This window comes from Panthera tigris, chromosome C2 (assembly GCF_018350195.1).
Source record: "Panthera tigris isolate Pti1 chromosome C2, P.tigris_Pti1_mat1.1, whole genome shotgun sequence".
Taxonomy (NCBI): domain Eukaryota; kingdom Metazoa; phylum Chordata; class Mammalia; order Carnivora; family Felidae; genus Panthera; species Panthera tigris.
Window position 1 is genome coordinate 121036450 of NC_056668.1, and position 23850 is coordinate 121060299.

The 23850-nt window shown below is 41.9% G+C and overlaps 1 protein-coding gene across 9 annotated transcripts in view; it reads right to left on the reverse strand.

Moving 5' to 3' along the window:
* The window catches only part of ZBTB38 (zinc finger and BTB domain containing 38), a 143697-nt gene that overhangs the window by 53543 nt on the left and 66304 nt on the right, over positions 1-23850 (reverse strand). For 6 of the 9 annotated variants that reach the window (XM_042957262.1, XM_042957259.1, XM_015539358.2 and 3 more), the window contains 2 exons: positions 9182-9247; positions 8230-8592 (listed from right to left, as the gene is read on the reverse strand). The gene's annotated coding sequence lies outside the window, so the exon portion shown is untranslated. Of the gene's footprint in view, positions 1-8229; positions 8593-9181; positions 9248-11281; positions 11297-23850 lie in introns of those variants that run through there. The other 3 variants (XM_042957260.1, XM_042957264.1, XM_007086355.2) reach the window with 3 other exon arrangements.

Consider the following 23850-nt stretch of genomic DNA (forward strand, 5'->3'; position numbering starts at 1 on the left):
TCTGGGATTTGCTTCAAAATAATACAGGAGAGGATTACATAAAACGAGGTTTGCCAGCCATTGAGAATTGTAGAAGCTGGGTTTCATGTAGAACATGGGGTTTCATTAATCTGGCCCTTCCATTAAAGTTCAAGATTTTCATAATAAAGTTTTAAAAGATTATGTAAAGAAAGGCCTTAAAGTGACATGATATTAAGTGAATGCAAAGAAGATACAAAGTTGTCTACAAAATATTATCTCAAGTATTAAAAAAAATCACCATGCATAGATAAAAGATTGAAAGAATACATGCCAAAATGTCAACATTTCAAATTATTTCACAGTAGGTATATATTACTTTTATACTTAGAACTATATAAATATAATGAGAAGGATTTATGATTAGAAGCAATTAAACTGGAAAATGGGGGCGCCTGGGTGGCTCAGTCGGTTGGGCATCCGACTTCGGCTCAGGTCACGATCTCACAGTCGTGGGTTCGAGCCCCGCGTCGGGCTCTGTGCTGACAGTTCAGAGCCTGGAGCCTGCTTCCAATTCTGTGTCTCCCCCTCTCTCTGACCCTCTCCCATTCATGCTCTGTCTCTCTCTGTCTCAAAAATAAATAAACATTAAAAAAAAAATTAAGAAAAAACAACTGGAAAATGGAAATATTGTAACTGGTTCAATTAAAATTGTTAACAAATAAAACACACGTGTGGACTGGACTGGCCAAAGGGCCCCCAATTTGCAGATTGTGACTTAGGAAACAAGGCCACAGACTATGATCTGTGGACCAAATTTGGCTCACTACCTGTTTTTGTATAGCCTGCAAACTGAGAATGTTTCTTACAATTTTAAATGATTGGGAAAAAAATCTAAAGGAGACTAGTATTTAATGATCTGAAAATTACATGAAATTCAACACTGAAAGTGTGTCCACAAGTGAAGTTTTATCGGGACATAGCCACCGTCATTCATTTCTATATCTAATGCAGGGCAGTGCATATTTTATTACTGTTATACTTAATGTTATATATTATTAAATTTTGTCAAAAAAAAAAAAAGCTTATAGAGGGGCGCCTGGGTGGCTCAGTTGATTAAGCATCCAACCTCGGCTCAGGTCATGATCTCACGGTTTGTGAGTTTGAGCCCCTCAACGGGCTCTGTGCTGACAGCTCAAAGCCTGGAGCCTGCTTCGGATTCTGTGTCTCATTCTCTCTCTGCCCCTCCCCCATTCACACTCTGTTTCTCTCTGTCTCTCAAAAATAAATAAACGTAAAAAAAAATTTTTTTAAAAAGCTTATAGAAATTTGCTTTCTCTGTTGTTATATAAATACCTATGTGGTATCCCCAATTGTGCCTCAATCCACAAAACCTAAAATATTTACTATCTGTGCTTTAGGACTGGGCTTCCCTGTGACCTAAAAGAAGCATATTGTAGAAACTGCACTGGACCAGGAGTCAAGCATGGCCTCTTAACTCTCCAAGTGACCTGGAGAAGTCACAACGTCTCTGGGCCACAGTTCTCTCAGTGACAAAAAAAAGTGTGTCTAAGGTCCACACAGCAACTGAAGTCTGTGATTCACATTCCTGTAAGAGCTAAGCAAGAAGTACAGGGATGATGACCGCACTTAGTGGTGGCACACCAGCTGGTGTGGTCCTCCTACAGAGCAAGGACTCCGTGAGAGTAACCACTGGCACTCAGATCAGGGTCTGGATAAACTGGTGAAGAACAAGGAAGGACAGGCTTTGAGGGGGGGCAGGGGCTCCAAAAACAGAGCAGCATGCTTGTTATGAGCAATATGACTTCGGGAGAGAGTTCCTAATATCTGTAGCTTAAATCAGGTATTTTGGATCTCTCTCTCTCATCTGGGCTTTGCAGAAGATCACAACGCAGTGAGAAGTCTGCTTATTTCATTTAAAATTCAATCCAGATCTAGCAGAGCAATGGGGGTGAGGGGGTGGGGGGCTCTCTGACATTCTCAGATGGAGAATAGAAGCCTTGGGATGGAGGCTTCATAAAAATTCTGGGATAAATTACCCTTAAGGATGTCAGTCTGTAGGCTCTTTGTACTAACCAACATGGGACAATTAAACCGCAAGGCCAATATCACCATGGAAGCCAGACAGAACATCATGGTGCCAGTCCCTATACTGCAAGCCTGCAGCCTGCATTTTAGACTTCTTTTTCTAGTTGCACCCCCTCTCCGCTCTTTGGCCCTTGGACCCTGCACCCCCAGCTTCAGTGTAGGCAAAACAGCATCTCCTTTTGTTTACCTGCGGCCTCCTGACTGCTCCCTTTGTCTCCTCCTATTTTCTCTGCCCCCACCAGTCCCTCTGCAGCCCTCTCAGTCTGCAGTTCCCTCTATCGCCCCATTTCGCCTCCTAAATGACCACCCCATTCTCTTCCACATCATTTCCGCAATAGCCTGCAGTTTCTAGAGAATCCTTCAGTGATGTAGCCCCTCTCTTTCCCTACTAAAGCTTCCCCTCTTCCCTTCCACAGCTCAAGAAACAAGAGAAAAGGGGGAAAAAATTACAAGGGCACTGCCCTTCTGGGATTTAACCACATTCTCAGCTGGTGGCTTTTGTTTTCTCGTCTCACTGGCTTGTAAGGCCCTCGGGGCAGGCGCTCCGCACGCACGTCATGCTCTGCGCTGGGGAAGATGGGCAGGACTGTTAGGCCTTAATTAGAGCAAGGCCTCAGTCAGGGTAGAACATTTTAGCAGGAAAAAGGAAAAAGGAATTTCAAAATATCCACTTGGCAGCAATGACCACAGGGGAAGGAAGAGGTTTATTGTTTTATATAAGGAAAATCACGAAAGCTCTCACAGCTTTTCATGAACACAGAAATAATATTTACACTGGCAATTTTAAAACAAAACAGAACCAGAAAACAAACTCCCTCTGCAGGCCAAGTGTAGTGAGTGTAGACCCAAGTGCTAGTCTTGAACCTTGAGCAGGAAGCTGCAGAAGCAAGGAAAGCATTAAGGGAAAGGATGCAAAATGAGTTACAAGATCAAAAGAACACTTTTCTGGTCAATGAGACATTGAGGCCATAGCAGAGCCACACCGAGATCACCTAACAGAGACATGAGCTTTGGCAACTGGTCTTTGATATACCTGTTACCCGTCAAGCCTTTTTTGCAGGACAGACAGCAGGGAGACCCCCACTGTCAGACAGGGAAGGTAAAAAGGCAGAAGCATCTTGCCTGCATCACAAATTCAAATTTTTGCATTCAAGGGCCTCTCAACTTAACATCTGCTCATGAATGCAAAAGAGTGGCAGCCGTTGTTGAAGTCACCTGGCAAATGTAGGCAGACCAGCTTGGAGCAGGGCAGCCAGACATACGGTGGCTTATTAGGAGCCAAGACATCTTGGGAAGGTGATGAGGATGAGATATAGAGTCCCAGGAAGAAGCCCCCCTGCCATCAGCTGAAATGCCCCCAAACTGAAGGCTGGCCTCCAAGGTAACGGTATAAAAGGCCACTAAGAGAACAGCATGTCATTCATTTCTTTCTGGAACAGACAGGACACACAATTGTGCCTGTCCATACAATGCGCTAGCCTTGTGTAGGAACCTGGATGCAAGTTTCCTGGGATATTTCATGTCACATTCCATTCTGCCTGGGTTGGAGCGGTGTCTCTCACACAGTACATGCTCAACAAGTGATGCTCGAGGAAGTGAAGCCCACTCCCACACTCGTGGGCAAGACTCTACCACAAAGGTTTAGAACAGTCTTCAGGCAGTGGAAAGTTTCACGAGCCAGTCAAAACCAAACAAAATGTAAGGAGTCAGCCAGGCCACCTCTAACTTGTGATAAGCAAAACCCACTAGGGACGCTCAGTCGGTTGAACGTCTGACTATTGATTTCCTGGTCTGATCATGATCTCATTGCCATGAGTTCGAGCCCCGAGTCAGGCTTGCACTGACAGCGCAGAGCCTGCTTGGGATTCTGTCTCCCTCTCTCTTTGTCCCTCCCTGCTTGCTCTCTGTCTCTCTCTCAAAATAAATAAAAATAAAAACTTAAAAAAAAAACTCACTATATTGTAAATCAATCTTAGAAGATGCCTCTGACACATTCTGAAGGCTTCATAGGGTCTTATGGTTTCTAACTTATACAGCAAAGCTATCCCTTTGTTCTCAGAGCTTCATCAGCAGACCAACCTAAAAGGCATAAAAGAGTCGAGGTTCTTAAAAAGAATTTCTTTAGTATTACTTGCTCAAATAGAGAAACACCACGCCAAGGAGTGAGGTCCTTAGAAAGCCATTGTTGGGCAAAGTGACCTGTAGAACTGAAGTGTTTTAGGCACTAGAGCACAAAGACAATTTATTGGCGGTATGGGACTGATCCTTCCACCATGTGCTTTTGAAAAAGTGAAAGGAAACGACTGTCTCAATGTTTTGCCATGCATTTACTTTCCGGAGTTCTTACAAAAAACAAAGCTCTGAGAATCCTTTCTGCTGGGGATTTCTGGGGTTAGCGCTAAATCTATGCCAGCGTTTCATCACTACCACGGCACCTTGTTAGGTGGTTTCAGGTTGGGACTGGGTCACAGGTAGTGACTTCGCTGGCACTGCATCCTGGGAATTTGACTAAGACCAGCCATCTACCTACATAAGAGGAAGCTGACCTACGTAAGGCCGAACCTGCAAAGTCGTCAGACCTGGCTCTGTTAGGCAGCAGCTCCACAAAGAAAGGAGTTTGCAGTCTGAGCATGAGCCTCCTCTGTCTCATAATGGTACCCTTAGAACGTCACCTGGCTGGGTCCATTTCACCCTGCAGGCAGGTCTCAGCCTACATGCCACCTCTTCAGGAAGGCTTTTCCTGGCCAATCATTCGAAAGTGGCTCTCTTCCTCCCAAGATATCATTCTTGCTCTCTTTTTTTTTTTAAGTTTGTTTCTTTATTTTGAGAAGAGAGAGAGAGAGAGAGAGAGAGAGAGAGAGAGTGTGTGTGTGTGTGTGTGTGTGTAAGCCGGGGAGGGGCAGAGAGAGAGGGAAAGAGAGAATCCCAAGCAGGCTCCCTGCTGTCAGCACAGAGCCCAAAATGGGGCTCAATCCCATGAACTGTGAGATCGTGACCTGAGACAAAATCAAGAGTCAGACACTTAACCAACTGAGCCACCCAGAAGTCCTTCACTCTTGCTTTTTAAATTTCTATTTTTCTCTTTTGTGCTTGTCTACTTTAATTGTTTACATATTTATTTTTGAGCTCCCCACCCCCACCATTCCTCTCCATTGGAGGCAGGTCCATAAGACGCAGGCCCTGATCTCTTGTTCATTACTATATTTCCAGCCTTTGGAAAATGCCTGGCTTGTAGTAGGTGCTCAATAAATTTGTCGAATGTTTCATTACCAACAAAGCTGTTTAGAACAGCATTTCCCCCGGAAGGGAGCTGTTAGAATGAACGACATGGTTGTAGGAACTCAAAGGCTTAAGCAGGATTTAGTATTAAAGATATAAGTGCTAGATCTTTTTTCTTGATCCTCCTTCCCCTACCAACCAGCTCTAAAACAGGGTCTGGCTACCAGTCTTTTTACGGGGGGATCCACAGAACTGGTTGAGGTAGATCAAGCTCACTCTAGTAGCAAGAGATGCAACCGTGGTCGTCTCACTGAGTTAAGGCTTGGAAAAGCATTTCCTATTCTCCAAAGAAAAAGAGTAGAGAACCGGAGACTATAAATCATTCAGGTAGAAAACCACAGATTTGCTCATTTTGTTTTGGTGAGAACAAAGGCAGTTGTTTGCACATTCTTCTTGTCGCACCTGCTCTGGCCTGCCCGGTATAAACACCTTAGCCAAAAGTGTAAATGGGTTAAGCATAGCCTTTTAGGCAATGAGAGGGCGTAAATGCCATCTCTGCAATCATCGGGAAGTGTTTTTGGCTAGACTAGGAGATCCAATAATAATTGTAAATGGGTAAGTTTAGAAAAGCTTTGTGCCTTGTAAATATTTCTGTGAAATATGAAGGCAAAGCATTAAGGCGAAACACAACAAAGTAATAAATAATAATTATTCTTCCATTCGCTGGTCTATTTATTAGAATGACAATGGTACAATATACTTCCTAACAGTCTTACTTGGCTTTCAACCTCCTTGAATTGTGTTTAAAATTCTTTTCGGCAAGACCAAGAGCACCATAAATGAATAATGCCACAAAAAATCATTAGGTATGAAAATCTACAAGATGACGCAACCATGCTTGAGTTAACAATAAAAGGACCAACATTTTATAAAGAAGAAATACACTGTTGAATCTATCAGGCATTCATTTTTATGGTAAAACAATTCCATTGCATCCATCTAACCTTGAGATTAAGATTCAAATAGGTTCAAAATGATTAATTTGTTCCGGCCTATCAAAATGGAAGACGTTGTAGTTGTAATCTTTCTGAATAGCAATAGTGTTTTAATTACAAATGCCTGGCTCATTATTTGCTCGAGAGCGAATGACAATTAGCTTGATTCTACTGCAACTGTTAATGCTCCTGGTACTAAAATAAATAGGCAATACTGAATCAGGTGTCCTACATTTCCCTTCATTTTATGATCTTCTGATTGATGCTATATTCAAAATGTACTTAGTCATTTTAAGTCACAGGCAAGAAGGAAAATGGCTCCCGAACAGCCAAAAAAAAAAAAAAAAAAAAAAAAAAGGTATTGCAGGAAGGATATTTCATGGCAAGCCCAAAGAACGAAATCACTATGAGGTGAATCATGTTCTAATATCATTGAGCCAGAGAAAGACTCCAAGCAAAATATTCAAGTTGGCCTCAAAACAACACAACAACAACAGCAGCAACAAACCTTTAGCCCATTAGAGGTTTGGTTTTACAGACAGTGCTTTGGAATATCGGGCAAACTGCTAGAATAAAGCAGCTATTAACACAGAGGGTTCTGAGTCTCAATGTTCTTCACATTGGAGTAAACCTCAGAGAGGTTTCAGGTTTGCCAGTATCTTCCTATTAATACATCTATAAAGACGTTTCCACAAAGGCTCGATGTGCACTTATCATTGGGGGGGTGGGCTTGGCTCTCGGTCCCTCTCTACCCAGAGCTCTGAGGTTACCGATGGAGGGATCGGGGAAAACAAGGGCATAAGCATTTTCTGATTCTCAGAATTTCTGAGATGCCTTTTGTTTCAGGGGCGCTGGTGAACCAGTGATAATGAAACTACACCTTTGTACACAAACCTTGACCAGCATTCTGGAGCACGTTACAAAGAAAAACCTTAATTTTTGAAAGTACTGAGCACAAAGGAGGGGGAAAAAAAGCTCTCCCTGTGCAAGCTTTCTCTATATGTGTAGAAATATGGCTTAATTTTTAAGGCTTGAAGACCGCATTTAAAAACGTCTAAAACCAGTGCAGACTCTATATGGGAGGAAAAAGAACTGTACAGTTTTCATTAACCATTTGTTTCTTTTTTTAAGACATTCTTTTGCATATCAGTTATTGCATTTTTAAATAAGATTTGGTTACCAAGGAAACAGGTTCTGGCCCAGTGTTAAGTTGAAACTAAAATATATTTCGGAAGTTAAGCTCAAAGGAAAGAGCCCATGAAATTATTTTGAAAAGTGGCAGAATTTGGTACTTACAGAACCATAGCTGTATGGTCTGCAATGAACCATTCTAGGGACTCTTTTTCTTTCAGTGAAGCTCTCTTTCTTCTAACAGGGCCATCTATATTTAATATCCACCACCTCCCTTTAAAAATTGTAACTCCTCATCTCTCCAAATAATAGATAAACCAATAGTATATTTGTTCTTGTATATTATCTAAAATGGATTTTGGAAGCATGTAAGTTTTTATTTTCATCTTTCATATAACACGTTTAAAGACCGCTTCTTAAAATTTAAATATTTTAAATGTTTCTTACTAAGCTTGTTTGCGCTCTTTAAAATTATCTCAAGAAAACCATTTATTTTTAGTTTCAAGCTAAAATGGAGCTGAATCAACAGACTTTTCAAAAAATTCTTTTGTTGTCTAATGGCGCCACACCTATCATATATATATAATTTTTTTAAAAGGAATCAGCTCACTTTTATAGCAGAATCATTTTGTAAGTTTAGCAAAGCTGTACATTTATATAGTATCTGAATAGGAAAGCCTATCCAATTTAATACCCTCCCTCCAAAAAATTACAGCTGTCTTATTTAATTTTCCTTATAAAAGTCATATTTTAATCCCTCTAATATTCTTGCTGCATGGCTTAAAAAAATCTATAAAACATGCAAATTTCGACCTACCTGTGTGTATCACTTAATGCAGTGCTAGCATGACAAGACACTCAGCCATTTTTATGTAAAGCGATGGAGACCAACTGATTTCTCCGTCTTCTTGCTCACAAGTTTTAGATGCGATTGTCACACACACAAAAAAATCATACGCAGAACAGCTTGAATGTACTGTGATCACGAGAACTGAATTTATCAACAGGAAAATAGGATTGAAAAAAGAAGTTTCTCTTCCAAGGTTTCTCTGAGGCTGCAACCAAGGAGGTGCTGTGCTGAATTCTTTTCCCCTTCCTCCTCTGAGAGTTCAAAGCCCGGAGCTGACCACTGCAAAGGCCACTGTCACATTTGCTGAAAATCAAACCACTGATACCAGCACTGAAAATACAAATTTGAGAACCAACTTGTGTGCACACCATGGAGTGCATACGAGTTAAAAATAGATTCCACCTTGCCTCCTACCTGCATAATAAATATGTAAGTTTCAAGTGTTTAATTTGATATTCACATTAATTAACAATACAACATACATTATTTAAAAGACAGCAAAGGCAAGAAGAAAGGAGAGACACCATCTGGTAGCAGAGTTTTGTTGTTGTTGTTTTTGTTTTTAGGGTTTTTTTTTTTTTTTGGCTTTGTTAAAAAAAAAAAAAAGGTAAAATCCTATTTTGAACGTGATGAAAAGCAAACATCCAGAGGCAAATGAATCGGAACTGAAAGGTGATGTTGAAATATCTAAGGCTGTAATGAGGCAAAAACAAGTCTTCGCTACCAGATGATATGGCATACCGAGCATTTACATACTCACATCTGAAATACTAGGCAACGTGTAATGAATTCTATACACAGCATGCACACACAGCAAAAGCACGGCTAATCCTGCCTGCCATCTTAGGCTCGCAGAAGCAAGATACGCACTGCATGCAGACACGAGCACTGGGGAAGGAGGAGGCAGGGGACAGCTCACCTTAAATGCAGTATCTGATTAATGTTGTAAGTGACATTGCATATCAGCCTCAGAGTCTTGGTTCAACTGGGTAGGAGGGAACAAAGAAAAATGTCATCAACTGGTGATGCAAGATGAGCCCAATCACTAAACACTGTTTAGCAAACTCCAAATTCTGCAACCAGACAGTAGAAGGCATTTCGTACACTTAAGCAGAGCTGCTGCACAATGCATGTGTCCTTTTGCTTCTGAGAATCAAACAATCCTTTTGCTAATGAAGAAAATAAGCCGGAATGAATACTGTCATATCTTCTTCTTGAAGAAAGCTTTCAATACAGTATGTATCTGGTTTGGGGTGCATTTGATAGACTATTAATTTCATAGAATTGCTAACAACAACAACAACAAAAATCCAAAACTATTAAGCTATTGTGAAGCAAAAAATAATATTATACAGGGTATAGCATTTCTAGCTTATTTTTCAAATCCTAAACGGTGCCGGCAGGCTTACAGAAGAATGCATGATCGGGCTGTCTGTATCGGTGCTATAACCTCTAACCACAAGCCGTGTAAATGTATCCTGCTGAATGTATCTGCAGTACAGAGCGGCAGATACCTCCTCTGTTGGAATTGTATTAAAATGTGAATGAATTTGCTTAAACTTAGAAGCAAATAAAATCAGCACAGAAAAATAAATTGATGCTGAATTCCTTTGGATGTACGGTATAGCTGATCATCATGAACGATAAAAGCCATCCTTAGGATACTGACCTAAATAATGTTAAGACCTGCACCAGCGTACTTACCGCATTTGCTCAGAACATAGAACACGCAAAATGATTTTTGTCCTCCCTCCCTCTCCAGAAGCTAAACTGTAAAGTAACGAGGCATTGGCAGGGATATCCAAAGGCTATATGTGTATATATTGTACATGCTGTCAGAGAAGAAATGGTGTTGTGCTGAGATGTGATGTTTCTTTGTTTTACTTTGAGGCTTATCTTAGCTATGCTTGCACGATGACATTGACATCATGGAGGTCAGGGCTGACACTGGGGTGCCATCCGTTTTATGAGTGAAATGTTTTCCGAAAATTAAATCTCATCTACTCAAACACCAAATTTCATGTCTTCTTCAATACCACCTCCCTACCCCCGCTGTTCAAGATTGATGGGATCTAGTTTGGCTGTGTGTAATAAATTGGAATTGCCTTCTGTAGAGACTCCAATACATAATTGTAGGAATTAATTTTTTAAACAAAAAACCTTTAAGAATTCTTATGCATCCCCTTTCAATCCTTTCTATCAACACCCACACACACACACACACACACACACACACACAATTGAAGCTCAAATTGCAGTGAAACGTTTAACATGTGGAACAAAAAATGTGGAAAGAGCTGCTTATTCAGGATTTTGAAGAAATGCCTAATAAGCAAATACTGTTTAGCTACAAAACCAGTGTCACCATGTCCCCAAAGAGAGGAAAACAGCATAGCTTGCTAGAAAAATTTCCTCCAGAAACTGCCGGCAGGTAAAAAACAGAAAAGCATTTCTTTTACCATGCTGTATAAAACAAGAAGTCTTTTATTTTTAAGAAAATAGAACAGATTCTTTTCCACTTTCTTCGGCTACAAAGAAACCATACCCACCCCCACCCTTAGATCCTGGACATAAGCCAACATTTTTATAAAATGCTATGAGCCTTATTTTGAATATATATTTACGTTTTTCTTCTTATCTCTCCAAAATTCTTTAATTGTCTTGTTGTGTCACTGAATATACTAATGCTAATTAATTTTAACACGTGCAAAAATGAATTCATATTTTCTGGGGTTGCTAGTTTCCTAGTGCCTCGATCTTCTATAAGGACTGGCTAAAAATAGTCAGGTTAGCAAAATATTCAAGTTCCCCAGAATTTTTTTTAAAGGAGAAATTGTATTCAAGCATCTTAACTTAGGTGCTAGGTTTCACAACTGGATCTTTTGTTTCTAGCTTTCATTCTATCTCGTTTCCCAGAACCCAAGTGATTTTCAGCTCCATGTGTGGAAAGCACCCAGCCCATCTCTATCCCATACACTTTAAAGTCTCCGAGCTGGGACGTCCAGATGGTCGCTCATACCTGAACCACACCGAATCCTCTTCTCTTTGGAGCACATCTCTCCCCCACAACTACTCCAGAAATAAACGTGGCTCTGACAGAAACAGTAGCTCCTGGTCTAACACCAGCGGTGGAGCCATCTTCCCCACCCCCACAACATTGCTCTATGAGCTCTGGTTAGCATTGACAGCGACAGAAAATTAGAATGGAGTGTCCTTAGGCTAATTCCTCCTTTACCATGGGGGTCAAGAATTAGACTCTCAGGCTGAGTTACAAGGTACCAATTTAATACACGGTCATCTAGAAAGCAGGGTCCTCACGGTGGGGTCAGAAGAGGTAGAAGTGAACACCTAGACATTTGGTGCTGTTAGCGTCTGTTCAGCTCTTCCCTAGTAATAACATCAGAAAGCTAGACAATCATGTTAAAATACTCACAAATTATTATCAGGTAGGCTAGATATACACCACATGGAATCAACTGTGACCACATAGAACTAAGTCGCTGCCTCCTCTGCCTGCGATAATAAATGACAGTGACAAGGACAGTAATCCGCATCATGCTCCCATGAGATGAGCGAATAGTGTTATGTCCTCACAGGGGCAGGGTGGTGAATGTGGTCAGGTCCCCTACTGATACTCGTAAACCTGATGCCAGGGCAAGTGGTTTCCAAACCTCCCAGTGGGTTCCCTGTCCACCCTCTGTCAAAATGAGCCTAAAAGCCACATATTGGTTTATTCTGTGATATTCTAAATATGCGCAATGAGCAAACTTGGCCCGTTTACCAAACCTGCTTGGGTTAAACAAATCTGAATTGTAGTTAAAAGCATTCAGATTGATGAGCTTGTTTAGGCAGACATTCTTGACTAGTAAATCCTGTTTTGTACTTAAAAAAAAAACAACAAAAAAACCAAAACCACGCTCATGCCTGAATTACTTAGGCTTTGTCATGATTACAAGTGGCAAGGGTATGTGTTCACTTATGATTTTTAGAAATAGCATGCTCCTCATCAACATCCTCGGGGCACATACACAAATATTAATTTAAAAGACAAATCCCTTTGGGGCGCCTGGGTGGCTCAGTCAGTTAAGCATCTGACTTTGGCTCAGGCCATGATCTCACAGTTCATGGGCTCAAGCCCCGTGTCGGGCTCTGTGCTGACAGCTCGGAGCTCGGAGCCTAGAGCCTGCTTCAGATTCTAGGTCTCCCTCTCTCTCTGCCCCTCCCCCGCTCATGCTCTGTCTCTCTCTCTCTCTCTCTCAAAAATAAAATAAACATTAATAAATAAATAAATAAATGACAAATCCCTTTTCCGTGATAAAAATTTTGACCTGTTTCTGCCATTCTGAGGAGTCAAGTATAAGGAGCTCTAAACAGCCTGGCAGGAACAGGACAGAGATGGACAGAGACAGCAGTGAGGGGTGTGCTTTTCACTCTGATTAACCTTCTTCCTTGCCCACAGTTTTGTTGCTCTGCAGTCTTAGCTCATTTTATTTTCAGTCCTGCGGGTTAAAGTTAAATTGCATGGCTTATGCAAAGTGCATAATTCAAGTATGAACAAAGCTTGACTCTGTATATTTAAAAAAAAAAAAAAAGGAAAGTCAGGGCACTGAGTCCCAGAGAAAACCTTGGTTTATAAACATTTGGATTGGTTTGCACTATGTTACTACATTCACTGCGTTAAAAATTACAGCTGGTTTCCATTTACACCTAATATGGACATTCAAAGTTCTGGGTAAATTTGTTACCAGGTTAGGCCATCCTAAATCTAAATTTTTGCAAACGAAATGTTCAGCAAATTCAACATTTTTGTTTAAATTCTTAGCATTAAAAAGTTTAAAAAGTTTTATGAGGTTATTACATCAGTCTATAATGTATTTAGTCCTGGAAACAACATGGTGACTTAATTTATCAAGGACTAAAAGTGGCTTTGGATGATATTTTTACTTAAAATTTTTTGAAAGTCTGGTGCTATTTTAAACATCTATGTCTTGCCTATGGAGCTGGGCAGGAACTTCTGTTTCCTATCTTAATCAGAGCTAAGTCTATAATAGCTACCATTTATTGAGAACCTACTACATACTCAATATTTGGCTATATTATATTATTTAATTCTAACCCAAAAGGCTTCAAGGTGAGTATTAATTATTATCAACTTTGGCTGAGGACCTAATTGGGATTTCTAGTCACATGGGAAATAGCAGAGTTAGGATTCAAATCTAAGTCTGACCAATTCCAGAGTTTAGGTCTTTCCACCTATCTTCAGAGGATAAAACCTCCTCCATCCACATTCTGTCCTGATGTAGGAAACTTCTTCCTGTCAGAATCCTGGTAGATGGAATCCCCACTCTCTGAAGCCAGGACTAATTCCCTTTATATGAACCAGCCTTAATTTCCCAGGCCCTGGGAACTGTGGGTACCTAGGGCCATCAACTGGAGACAGGCTGGACCAGCAGGTGGAAAAGAAAATAAAAGGAGGAATTCATTAGACCAGGTTGAAAAGTTAAGAGTAGAGAGCAGATTAACAATTTTGGTCAGAGATGTGTCGTAATTTGGAAATGTTTTATGAGACAAAGTAAGTGGGAAAGCTCACATTTCCACCTGAGCAAAAGCCTTCACCAGGTGTCTTTTCATGTTACAGATGAGGAAACTGAGGCTGAGAGGAATCTAGTCACTTGCCCAAGATCACACATTTAATAAGTTAGCCCATTTGTTATATTAAAAAGTATATCTTGTTTCCTTTTGTACCTAATAGATTCAGCATGTGTGAGTAAATTTGTTATCAGGTTGTTAGAGTGTTCTAATCTAAATTTTCAGTTAAAGAAAAATCAGTGTAGCAATCAAGACTGACCAGGTTCCCACTTATGAATAGTATTTTTGTCCTGAACAAATAAACTAAATTGGTATTATGAGTTCCTTCCTCAACATATATTGAAGACGGATTTTTCAAAAGTCTAACTTTTGAGTAAGAGATTTTCCTCAACCATGGTTAGTGTTTCAAATGCATGATTTTAGTGATTAACTCTCTCTGTTAGCATCTGTACATTTTGCTCTAAGATCCCTTCCGGCTCTGAAGTTTGTAATTCTAAAAAATCTAGCCCAGCTTGCTTTCCAGGTCGGTCTAGGCCAAGAGCTAGACTCCAAGTCTCCTGCCTCCTGGTTATGTGGCCAGCTGACTATCTTGCTCGTTGGCAGTAATTTTATATGCCAACCAGATGGCTCTCAAAGGGGGCTTTCTAATCAGCTCCACTCTGCCTGGGAATATGAGAGGAGGATTATGTTGCTTGGTGCTCATGAGGCAGTAGAATGAATGGTTGAGTAGACGGACAGGACTGAGGAATCTGAACTCTGGGAAGCCTCCAATTCTTAGACATGAGTTTTCTTACTTCTATCCATTAGGATCTGTGTAAGATGTGGGAACGGAGTACATACTTGATGGCAAAGATGAGGCAGCAAACCATGGGGACCAAACTGAGGTTATCTTCTAGGAAAGACCTAGGGGAGACGGGAAATGTGAACCATGCGGTTTTCAAGAGAGAAAAACTGGTGAGTGACTTAGGGTTGGGAGGGAGACTCTGACCGACAACATTCTGCCCCACTTCAATCCAGCTCTCCTGTGGGACTATCCTCCATACTCCTCACCACTGTTTTGATATCACTACCTCAACGTTAGCAGCAGAATAGTTCCTGCTTTTCTCAGGGCATTTGCAACATGGCACTAAAGGAAAGAACAACAAGGTTTTACTAGATCCTGAACTGGCAAGACACATATTCAGTAAGATGGCTGAGTTTCTTCTTTCTTGAGAGACTGGCAAGTAGGGTGAAGAGGGAGGGTGGGGATGTAAACTAGGGTGGAGGAGGAAGAATTCTCACAGATTGGTAAAAGCCACCCTTTGTGAGAACATAATCCTCTCCTAATATCTTCCCTTCATCCTGGGCAGCAAATACTCCAAGACTCAACCTGGGAACAAAGCCATTTGTCTTCTCTTCTTTCAGATAAAGACATGGCTCAGAAAGGCCATAACCATGCACCTCATCTCACCAGAGCAGCTTTAACAAACCTCAGTGAATCTTCACTTCCTTCGGACTGAAGATAAAGGCAGAATAAGTTTTTGTTGATTGAATTATCTACCTTTAATCACGTCTCTGGCTTGCTTCCTGCAAGATCTGTGTATCTCCCGCGGCACCCAGAGCGTTGTCTGATGCAGCGAAGGGGGCTCATATGGGTATGCTCTTCACTGACCAACACCAACTTGGGAGTTCCCTCTCTGCTCCCATCACTACCAGTGGAATCTTTAGCTTTGTCTCATGAAGCCATTTCCCAAAATAGGGGAACTTGCTCCATGAATTAAGGAATGGACCTAGGGGCTGAAAATATCTATGGAAGTCTTTCAAGTACTTAATCACTTGTTTCCCAAAGGGAGTCACAAATTGTCTGGCAAGCAGACCACAGGCTTTGTTTAAATCTGTCCCTCCCAGAACAGAAAAAGGGAGACAGAAATAAGAATGGTCTGACAGCAATACCATTGCCTCCAAATTGTGCCTCAACCTTTCCTGGGCCCTCAGTGTCAGAACATGTTTCGTAGAACTATAGGATGGGCAAGGCAGTCTGCAAGATGCCATCTCAACCCTCTCTTTGAGGTGGAAAAAAAATCACGTTCAAAGAGAGTATTATATCTGAAGACCTCGGCAAACAGGATAAAAGCCCTATTCCTTAATTTCTAGTACTCTGCCCTTTGTAATGCAACCTACTGGCTCAATTAAAGTTCCAGGCTTTCATTTAAATAGGTACTTATTGGGGCGCCTGGGTGGCTCAGTCGGTTGAGCGTCCAACTTTGGCTTATCTCATGGTTCAGGGGTTTGGGCCCCGTATTGGGCTCTGTGCAGACAGCTCAGAGCCTGGAGCCTGCTGCGGATTCTGTGTCTTCCTCTCTCTCTGCCTTACCCTGCTTGCACTATGTCTCTCTCTCAAAAAGTAAGCAAACATTAAAAAAATTAAGAAATAAATAAATAGGTACTTATTAAATGGTTATAGAAAAGCAAGTTAATGAAGAGATTCTGGTAAGACAGCTATAACTTATTTCTCAATTCCTCTCACAAGAAAATGTTATAGTATACTTGTTTAATTTTTTTTAAAGCTCAACTAAATATAATTTTAAGCAAAATAGTAAATGGCCAAAATATCACCTGAGACCAAGGGTCACTTCAGAAGTATCAGAGAAGTAGGTTTGATTGCCATTTAAGTCAATCAGATTAAGTTTAGCCAGCTGAAGTAGGCTTTATCCTATTTGGTTTGCAAAAAAGAAATCTCATGAGTTAGCATGAGCAGCTAAAAATAAGTTGCAGGTTTCATTTTCCGTTGTTCAGTATGGTTTTGAAACCAAAAGGTGCAGAGCTAGGAGATTCACCAACGCCTACTGAAAATCAACAATTCAAACTGACACCTTTCTAGCACACTGCCCTGAACTATGGGCCAAAGCCAGGCCCAAGAAAGGTGCACCTATGTCCCTCTCACCATGGTCCCTGGAGATGAATCTCCATAATAACACACGGCAGGAAGTTGGGGGCTGAGGCTCATCCTAAGGGACAGTGGCTTATGCCTGAGTGTATTGTCATATCTGGACAGGATGCCACATAATCCGTCCCATATGCTCAGCTTCAATCTTAGGTGATGTTGGGGACCCCTCAGCAAAGCAAGGGAGTAAATAATGCTAGCATTTCATTAAGATGGGGACCTGAAGGTAGTGAGCTCAGCAAGTACCCCTTGACCTAAATGCCCATGGCCTTGTGCAATTCCATTCTGTAAACCCAAGCAGCTCATGAGAAGTTTAATTTCAAAACTGCCTTTCCAAGGCCAAATCTGGCAAAAAGGTGTTTGACAGAGGCATACATCTTCAAAGGGAAGACGGCCATCTCACGCTGCAGCATTCAGCTGTGGCACAAGGCTCAGAGAGAGCAGTGTAGCTATAAGAAAGCCCTCAGCTGAATGAGATTGAAAGGGGGCAAAGAAGGGTTAATCTCCTTCCATTAGAGGAGGGCCCATTTGGTGAAGGTGAAGAGAATAATCTGTATGAAGAGCAGAGAAGACAAAGAGCCATTCCAGAAAAGAAATCACCGTGCAGGGGCAAGAAGGATGATTTGTCCTAGATTTTCATCGTGAGACCATTTCTTAGATCTCTGAGTCTTTACCTCGCTTTGAAGTTACAAGTCTCAGGGAGGGGAAAGGGGGCATATTCACACTCTCCGTGCTGGAATACTTGAGCTTTATTCCATCTAAGATGGGCTGTCTCTGAAAAGCAGAGGGCGAGGCCTTAGAAGGCTACCCGTAAATCAGAAAGTGGCAAAATAAACAATAGGAGTTGTTCGTAAAAGAGAGGCCAGTGGCTGAATCCCCCTTTTCTGGGGTGGGGAACACCCTCCCCCCTTTTTTTTTAGCTTCAAAAGAGTTTTTAGAAATTGCTTTTAACAACATTTTTGGAAATAGATTAAGAATCACAAAACATGGAAAAAATAGTAGAGTAACTAAATAACTTCATCTGGCTTCCCCCAATGATAATATCATCCACTAGCCTAGCACACTGTCTAAACCAAGAAGCTGACATTGGTATAATACTATTGACTCAGGCAAGGACCTTATTTGGATTTCACCAGTTTTTGTATGGGTGTGTGTGTGTGTGTGTGTGTGTGTGTATGTGTGCGTGTGTGTTTCTATGAAATTTTATCACATGTTATTGATTGGAATAGCCATCATCACAACCAAGATACAGAACTATTCCATCACCACAAAAAAAAACCTCCCCCCCCAAAAAACAACCCGTGCTAACCTTCTTAGAATCACACTTTCTTAGGTCATTAAGTCATTTATGCTTTCTTCCAACCTCTGGCACTGATCTATTCTCAATCACTACAATTTTGTCTCTTTGAGTTTGTTATAAATGGAGTCATATAGTATATAACCCTTTGAGATTGGCATTCTTTAACCCAGCATAATGCCCTTAGATCCATTTAAGTTGTATGTAAAGAGTGTGTGCCTTTCCATTGCTGAATAGTTTTCCATGGTATGGATGTACCATGGTTTTGTTATCCATTTTCCCCTTGAAGGACGTCTGGCTGGTTTCCTGTTTTAAGCTATTAGAAATAAAACTGCCATGAATATTGATATACAGTCTTTTGTGCTAGCATAAGTTTTCATTTCTCTTGTATAAACACTCAGGAGTGGGACTGTATGATATATGTATGTTTAACTTTATTGGAAACTGTTTTCCGGAGTGGCTATACCATTTATGGTCTGACCAGAGGTGCAAAAGCCATCCAATTTCTTCACCTCCTTGTCAATTTTTGGGAACATCAGAATTTGTTATTTTAGGCATTCTGATAGACGTGTAGGGATTCTTTCTGCTGGTCCAGTCAAGATGGCAGTCAATTGGGGGGTGTCTTCAGAGCTTGGGTGCGTTGCCTTCTGATGTCTCTCACTGTTCCAGATTTCATAATACTTGTCTACATAGCAGTTTGAGCTGTCTGGCATTTCAGTGATGGAAAATGGGGCTCTTGATATGTGGTGAGTCTTTAGGTTTGACCAGTTGCTCCTGACTACAATAGTAGGACATCACAGTCTGGGGATGCTGGGCTTCTTTGAGGCAGTACATCTTGGCCCAACAGGTAGACTTGATACCAATGACACTCTCCCAAGAGGTGATACAAAAGCCACGATATGGCAGCCGTGGAGCAGAGACAGAATTTGCTTGGACCAGGGTCGTCCAGCAGCTTTGGCCAGAGACTGTGTGAATGCTTTTTATTCTTAAAGTCAGCTACTCATTAGCAAGGTGTGTGGGGAGTAGACATGGAGTCAGCACAGACAGGGAAGAATGGGATCACCAGCAGCACTCGTCAGATCACAGACCCCACTGAACACTTTCTGCCCTTGGACTTCCTACTCTGTTGATAATCTCAGATTTGCCAGCAGCATGTGGGCACCTTGTCTGGATGTCACAGAACTCCAACATCTATCTCCTGGGGGTTAGATCTAGAGGTACTGCTGTCACCACCACATGGACCTTCTTGGCCAAGGGATCCAGGTCTTGCCAGTAATTAGAACTCTATTTGGGCCTCCTGGGTGGCTCAGTCGGTTAAGCGTCCGACTTCAGCTCAGGTCACGATCTCGCAGTCCGTGAGTTCAAGCCCCGCGTCGGGCTCTGGGCTGATGGCTCAGAGCCTGGAGCCTGCTTCCAATTCTGTGTCTCCCTCTCTCTCTGCCCCTCCCCTGTTCATGCTCTGTCTCTCTCTGTCTCAAAAATAAATAAAAATGTTAAAAAAAAAAAAAAAAGAACTCTATCTAAGCATCAGAAGGTGCTTCAGCCAAAGAAGTTGTAAAGGATGCCAGGGAGATGGGCTTTGCATAGAGCCAACATCATAGTGATGACAACTGCTCCAGCCATGTCTGGGAAGTCACCTTCCATCTGTTGTACCCCTGAGTGAAGGGAGGTTGTAGAACTTCCTGGAATCCATACCCATCATCTACAAGTTTGGACCAGAAGGCCAAGAATGAGAAGAGCAGTGATGCTATGTGGGAACAGCCAAGAGACCATGAAGACCCTTCACAGAAGCAGTAAAGCTTAGTGATCAGAGGCAAACTCCCTGGTGCCTCTGCGTTCTGGCTCTTGCACTTCACCTGGTGCAGTCACAGGCGGAAGATGTGGACTTGGCTGTGGAGGAATCTAAATAGTGATTTATAGAACCTAAACATGAACTAGGGACCATCTGGAACTCAGCTGTTTGTGGAGGCTGAGCATGAAAGCAAATGATATGATGGTGACTCCCCCAGAAGCTGGGGTGGTAGAATGAGAAAGGCCGGCCATATGCCATCAGGTGACCAATAGGCATGGTCTGATGGGCTTGAGCAGGGTTATGCAGCAGGATGGATGCTCACACCTCCTTAGAAGGTGGTAAAAAATTTTTTTTAATTTGGTTGTTGTTTGTTTACTATGTTTTCTGCTCTAACAGAGAATTTCCCAGATTTCCCAATTTCAGGAGCCTCTTCTCTGACCCACTGCCCCTCCTTCGGCCAGGTGCTACTACTCACCTGCTGTCAGAAGGCAGCCTGGTGCACAGCACCTCTCAGATTTAAAACGGCAGGCACAGCTATGGACAGGTACCTCCCCAGACAGTGAAGTTATGTGATGGGACTCCATCCTTGAGAATGAGTCACACAGCTCCCCTCTAGCTCTGGCTTTGTCTTCTTTTGCAGTTAAGATCTGACTACAATATGAGTCTCTGCTCTTTTGCATTCTGACTCTGGACCCGGCCTCCTCTTCTGCTCTTGTGCGTGGCTCTGAGTGGCTGCCCCTGTCCTCTTCGGTCCAGGTTCGATGTTACCACTTCAGGGCTTAGGGCACACAGTGGCCTGGTCTCATTAGGTGACCAAGGTGGGCCCTTGGGCCCCTCACAGGGTCTGGGCTGCCCATACAGGTCCTGAGATATGGCCCTGCCTATAAGAAGGCAGATCAAAGTTTCCTGGTTGAGGCAGAGTCTCTCACATGAGCTGTCTATCTTCTCACTGGGGCCTTGTCTCTGCTACCCTGAGGTTGGGGAGATCTAGGCCCTGCTACCCAAGTCCTTGTTTTACTGCTGCCACTGAATCTCTGGCTAACCCCCTGGAAGTAAATCATTCTGGGTCTCAATTATCTCATATTTACAGTAAGGTTTCCCGATTCTCTAGCTGAAAGTCTTTCAACTATACCATACCACAATTAAGAAAAAATCTAAACTTCAGAGGCCAAAAAAGGAGCCTTTAAGTTAAATTCTGGTTTAGATATACTATCTCAAGGCTCTCTGTTTTCTAATAAGTGTTTGCTGAAATGAATGTTTATTGAATTGAATGCAGCATATCAAGAGGCTTTAACGTGTATAAGGATTAGGAGGGTGTATTGAAAAGCATATTCCTAGGCCCCGTCCTTAGAGCTTCTGATGCCACTCGGGCCTAGGAGCATGCATTTTAACATGAGAAACTGAAGGGGACTTAGGTTTTGAAATAGACACTGGTGACTTTCTGGAGGCTAATTTACTGATGTGCATTAGGAAATTTAGAAACAGGTCATTTGACCTACTGATTCAATTCTAGGAATTTTCCCTAAGATGTCCACAAAAATTCATCCACAAGAATGTTTACAGATTGATAATAGCAGAGCATTACAGCCAATCAAAATGCCCATCAAAGGGGTGACTGGGTGACTCAGTCGGTTAAGCGTCGGACTTCGGCTCAGGTCATGATCTCCCGGTTCAGTTTGTGGGCTTGAGTCCCGCATCTGGCTCTGTGCTGACAACTCAGAGCCTGGAGCCTGCTTCAGATTCTGTGTCTCCCTCTCTCTCTGCCCCTCCCCCATTCAGGCTCTGTCTCTCTCAAAAATAAGCATTTAAAAAAAAAATGCCCATCAAAAAACCCCAAAAAGGATAAATTAAGACATATCAATGCAAGGGAAACACAGACGTTAAAAATCAAAATTTCAGGGGTATGTGGGTGGCTCAGTTGGTTGAGCGTCCAACTTTGGCTCAGGTCACAATCTCACGGTTTGTGAGTTCAAGCCCCACTTTGGGCTAGCTGCTGACAGCTTGTCAGCAAAGAGCCTGTCAGGAAACACTGCCTCAGATCCTCTGTCTCCCTCTGTCTGCCTCTCCCTCTCTTGTGCTCCCGCTCTCTCTCTCTCAAAAATAAATAAATAAATAAATAAATAAATAAATAACATAACATAACATAACATAACATAAAAAAAAAAATCAAATTTTCACAGGCCATTTAGTGACTTGGAGAAATACTTACAACATAATGGAAGTGAGGTAAGAAAAAACATAAAATACCATGTCAAATAATTTCTATATGTGAAAAACTGGAAACAAATACATCAAAATGGTAATACAGAATTGTTGCTTGTTTGTTGTATTACTGGAAGCTGTTGTTTTCTCCTTGATATTTTTCTGTATTTTCTATTTTTTGTATAGTAACTAGTTATGACTCTTTTTATCTGAAAAACAATGATAAGTATTTTAAAAGAAACAAAAAGGAATTCACCTCATGTAGGGTGAAAACGGAGGGAAGAGACTCCTCTTAGGAGTCCAGCCCAACCATGGCCTGGCTGCAGTAGAAGGACTCAGACTCTGGCTGGTGCTTGGGGTAGATATCAAGCTACATTCTCTTTTGTGAAGTACCTTGGAATAGTTGATGCCAAGGAATTTGGATCAATGAGAAAATCCTTTCACTAGATACTGCTTTCCCCGCTACATTCCAAGATAACAGATGACAGGATCTGGGACATGGAGGGGAGTTCACAGTTTAAATGATACCTTCTTTACTGCTCTTGGGTTGAACTCATGCTTGTTGACTCTGTATAATCCCCCGCCCCATTAACACCAAACAGACAGACTGCACTCAAGCTTAGGGGCTTTGGGACAGGCGATGGACTCCTTCTCATTTGGGAGACACCACCCGACGTCAGTGCTTCTGTGGAGTGGTTTCAAAGCCTCCTGTGGTCAATGCACTGGGAGCCCCCTAAAATGCCAGGAAACACCATTTTTGTTTTTGGTTTTTTGGTTTTTTTTTTTTGGCAGAGAGATAGCTCAAATCCATCCTGTGTCACAGATTTCAGTACCCGCCCTCCCCCCCCCCCCACCCGGGTCAAACCTCTCTCTGAGTAACATTACAAGCCTCTTGGTTAGGCTTCTGGCCTATAGTCAAACCTTTCCGAATGACCTTGAAAATTTTATCCCACATGCTGTGGCTAGCTAGTGAGTGGTGCTAAGGATCTCAGATGAAAGTCAATTGAGAAAGACCAAAAAATGTTAAATGATGATACTTACAATATTAATACCAACAGTAAAAGTCAAAACACCAATGCTAACCATTATTATAATTATTTTCATCAGTATCTTGACTTGCTATACATTGTTCTAAGTTGCCCAAACCATTTTCCCCCCCAAACCATTTCACATATTTTACTTTATTTATTCTGACAGAATCTCAGTTTTACATCCTTTAAAAATACCATTTTGGAGGCGGGAGGAAGCTTTCAAGTTCTGATGAAAAGCAGAGGCTTCTTGAGTTAAAAACAAAACCGTGAAGTCTTCAAGTGTGGTGTTTTCCAACTTCGTTCTTGACAAGAAATCGGGGGATTTCAGCATGAGCAATTACAAAGCCCTATTACCATGAATTCTTAGCTTTGGTGAATATGACGTGGCCTTATTGCAAAATCCTCTAAGTGGAGTAAAAGAACATTCATAAATGCCGACCCAGTGTAAGAAGAGGGCTTGTATTTCTGTGCTGTGAAAACTATAAAACCTCTGGCATTAAAAATAACCAACTGAGGGGTACCTGGGTGGCTCAATTGGTTGTCTGACTTCCACTCGGGTCATGATCTCACGGATCGAGCCCCACCACATCAGCCTCTCTACTATCGGCACAAAGCCCACTTCGGATGCTCTGTTCCCCCCACCCCCCACCCCCCTGCCCCTTCCCCCTCTCACGCAGGCACATGCTCTCTCTCTGCCAAAAATAAACATTTAAAAATAAATAAATAGGGGCACCTGGGTGGCTCAGTCAGTTAA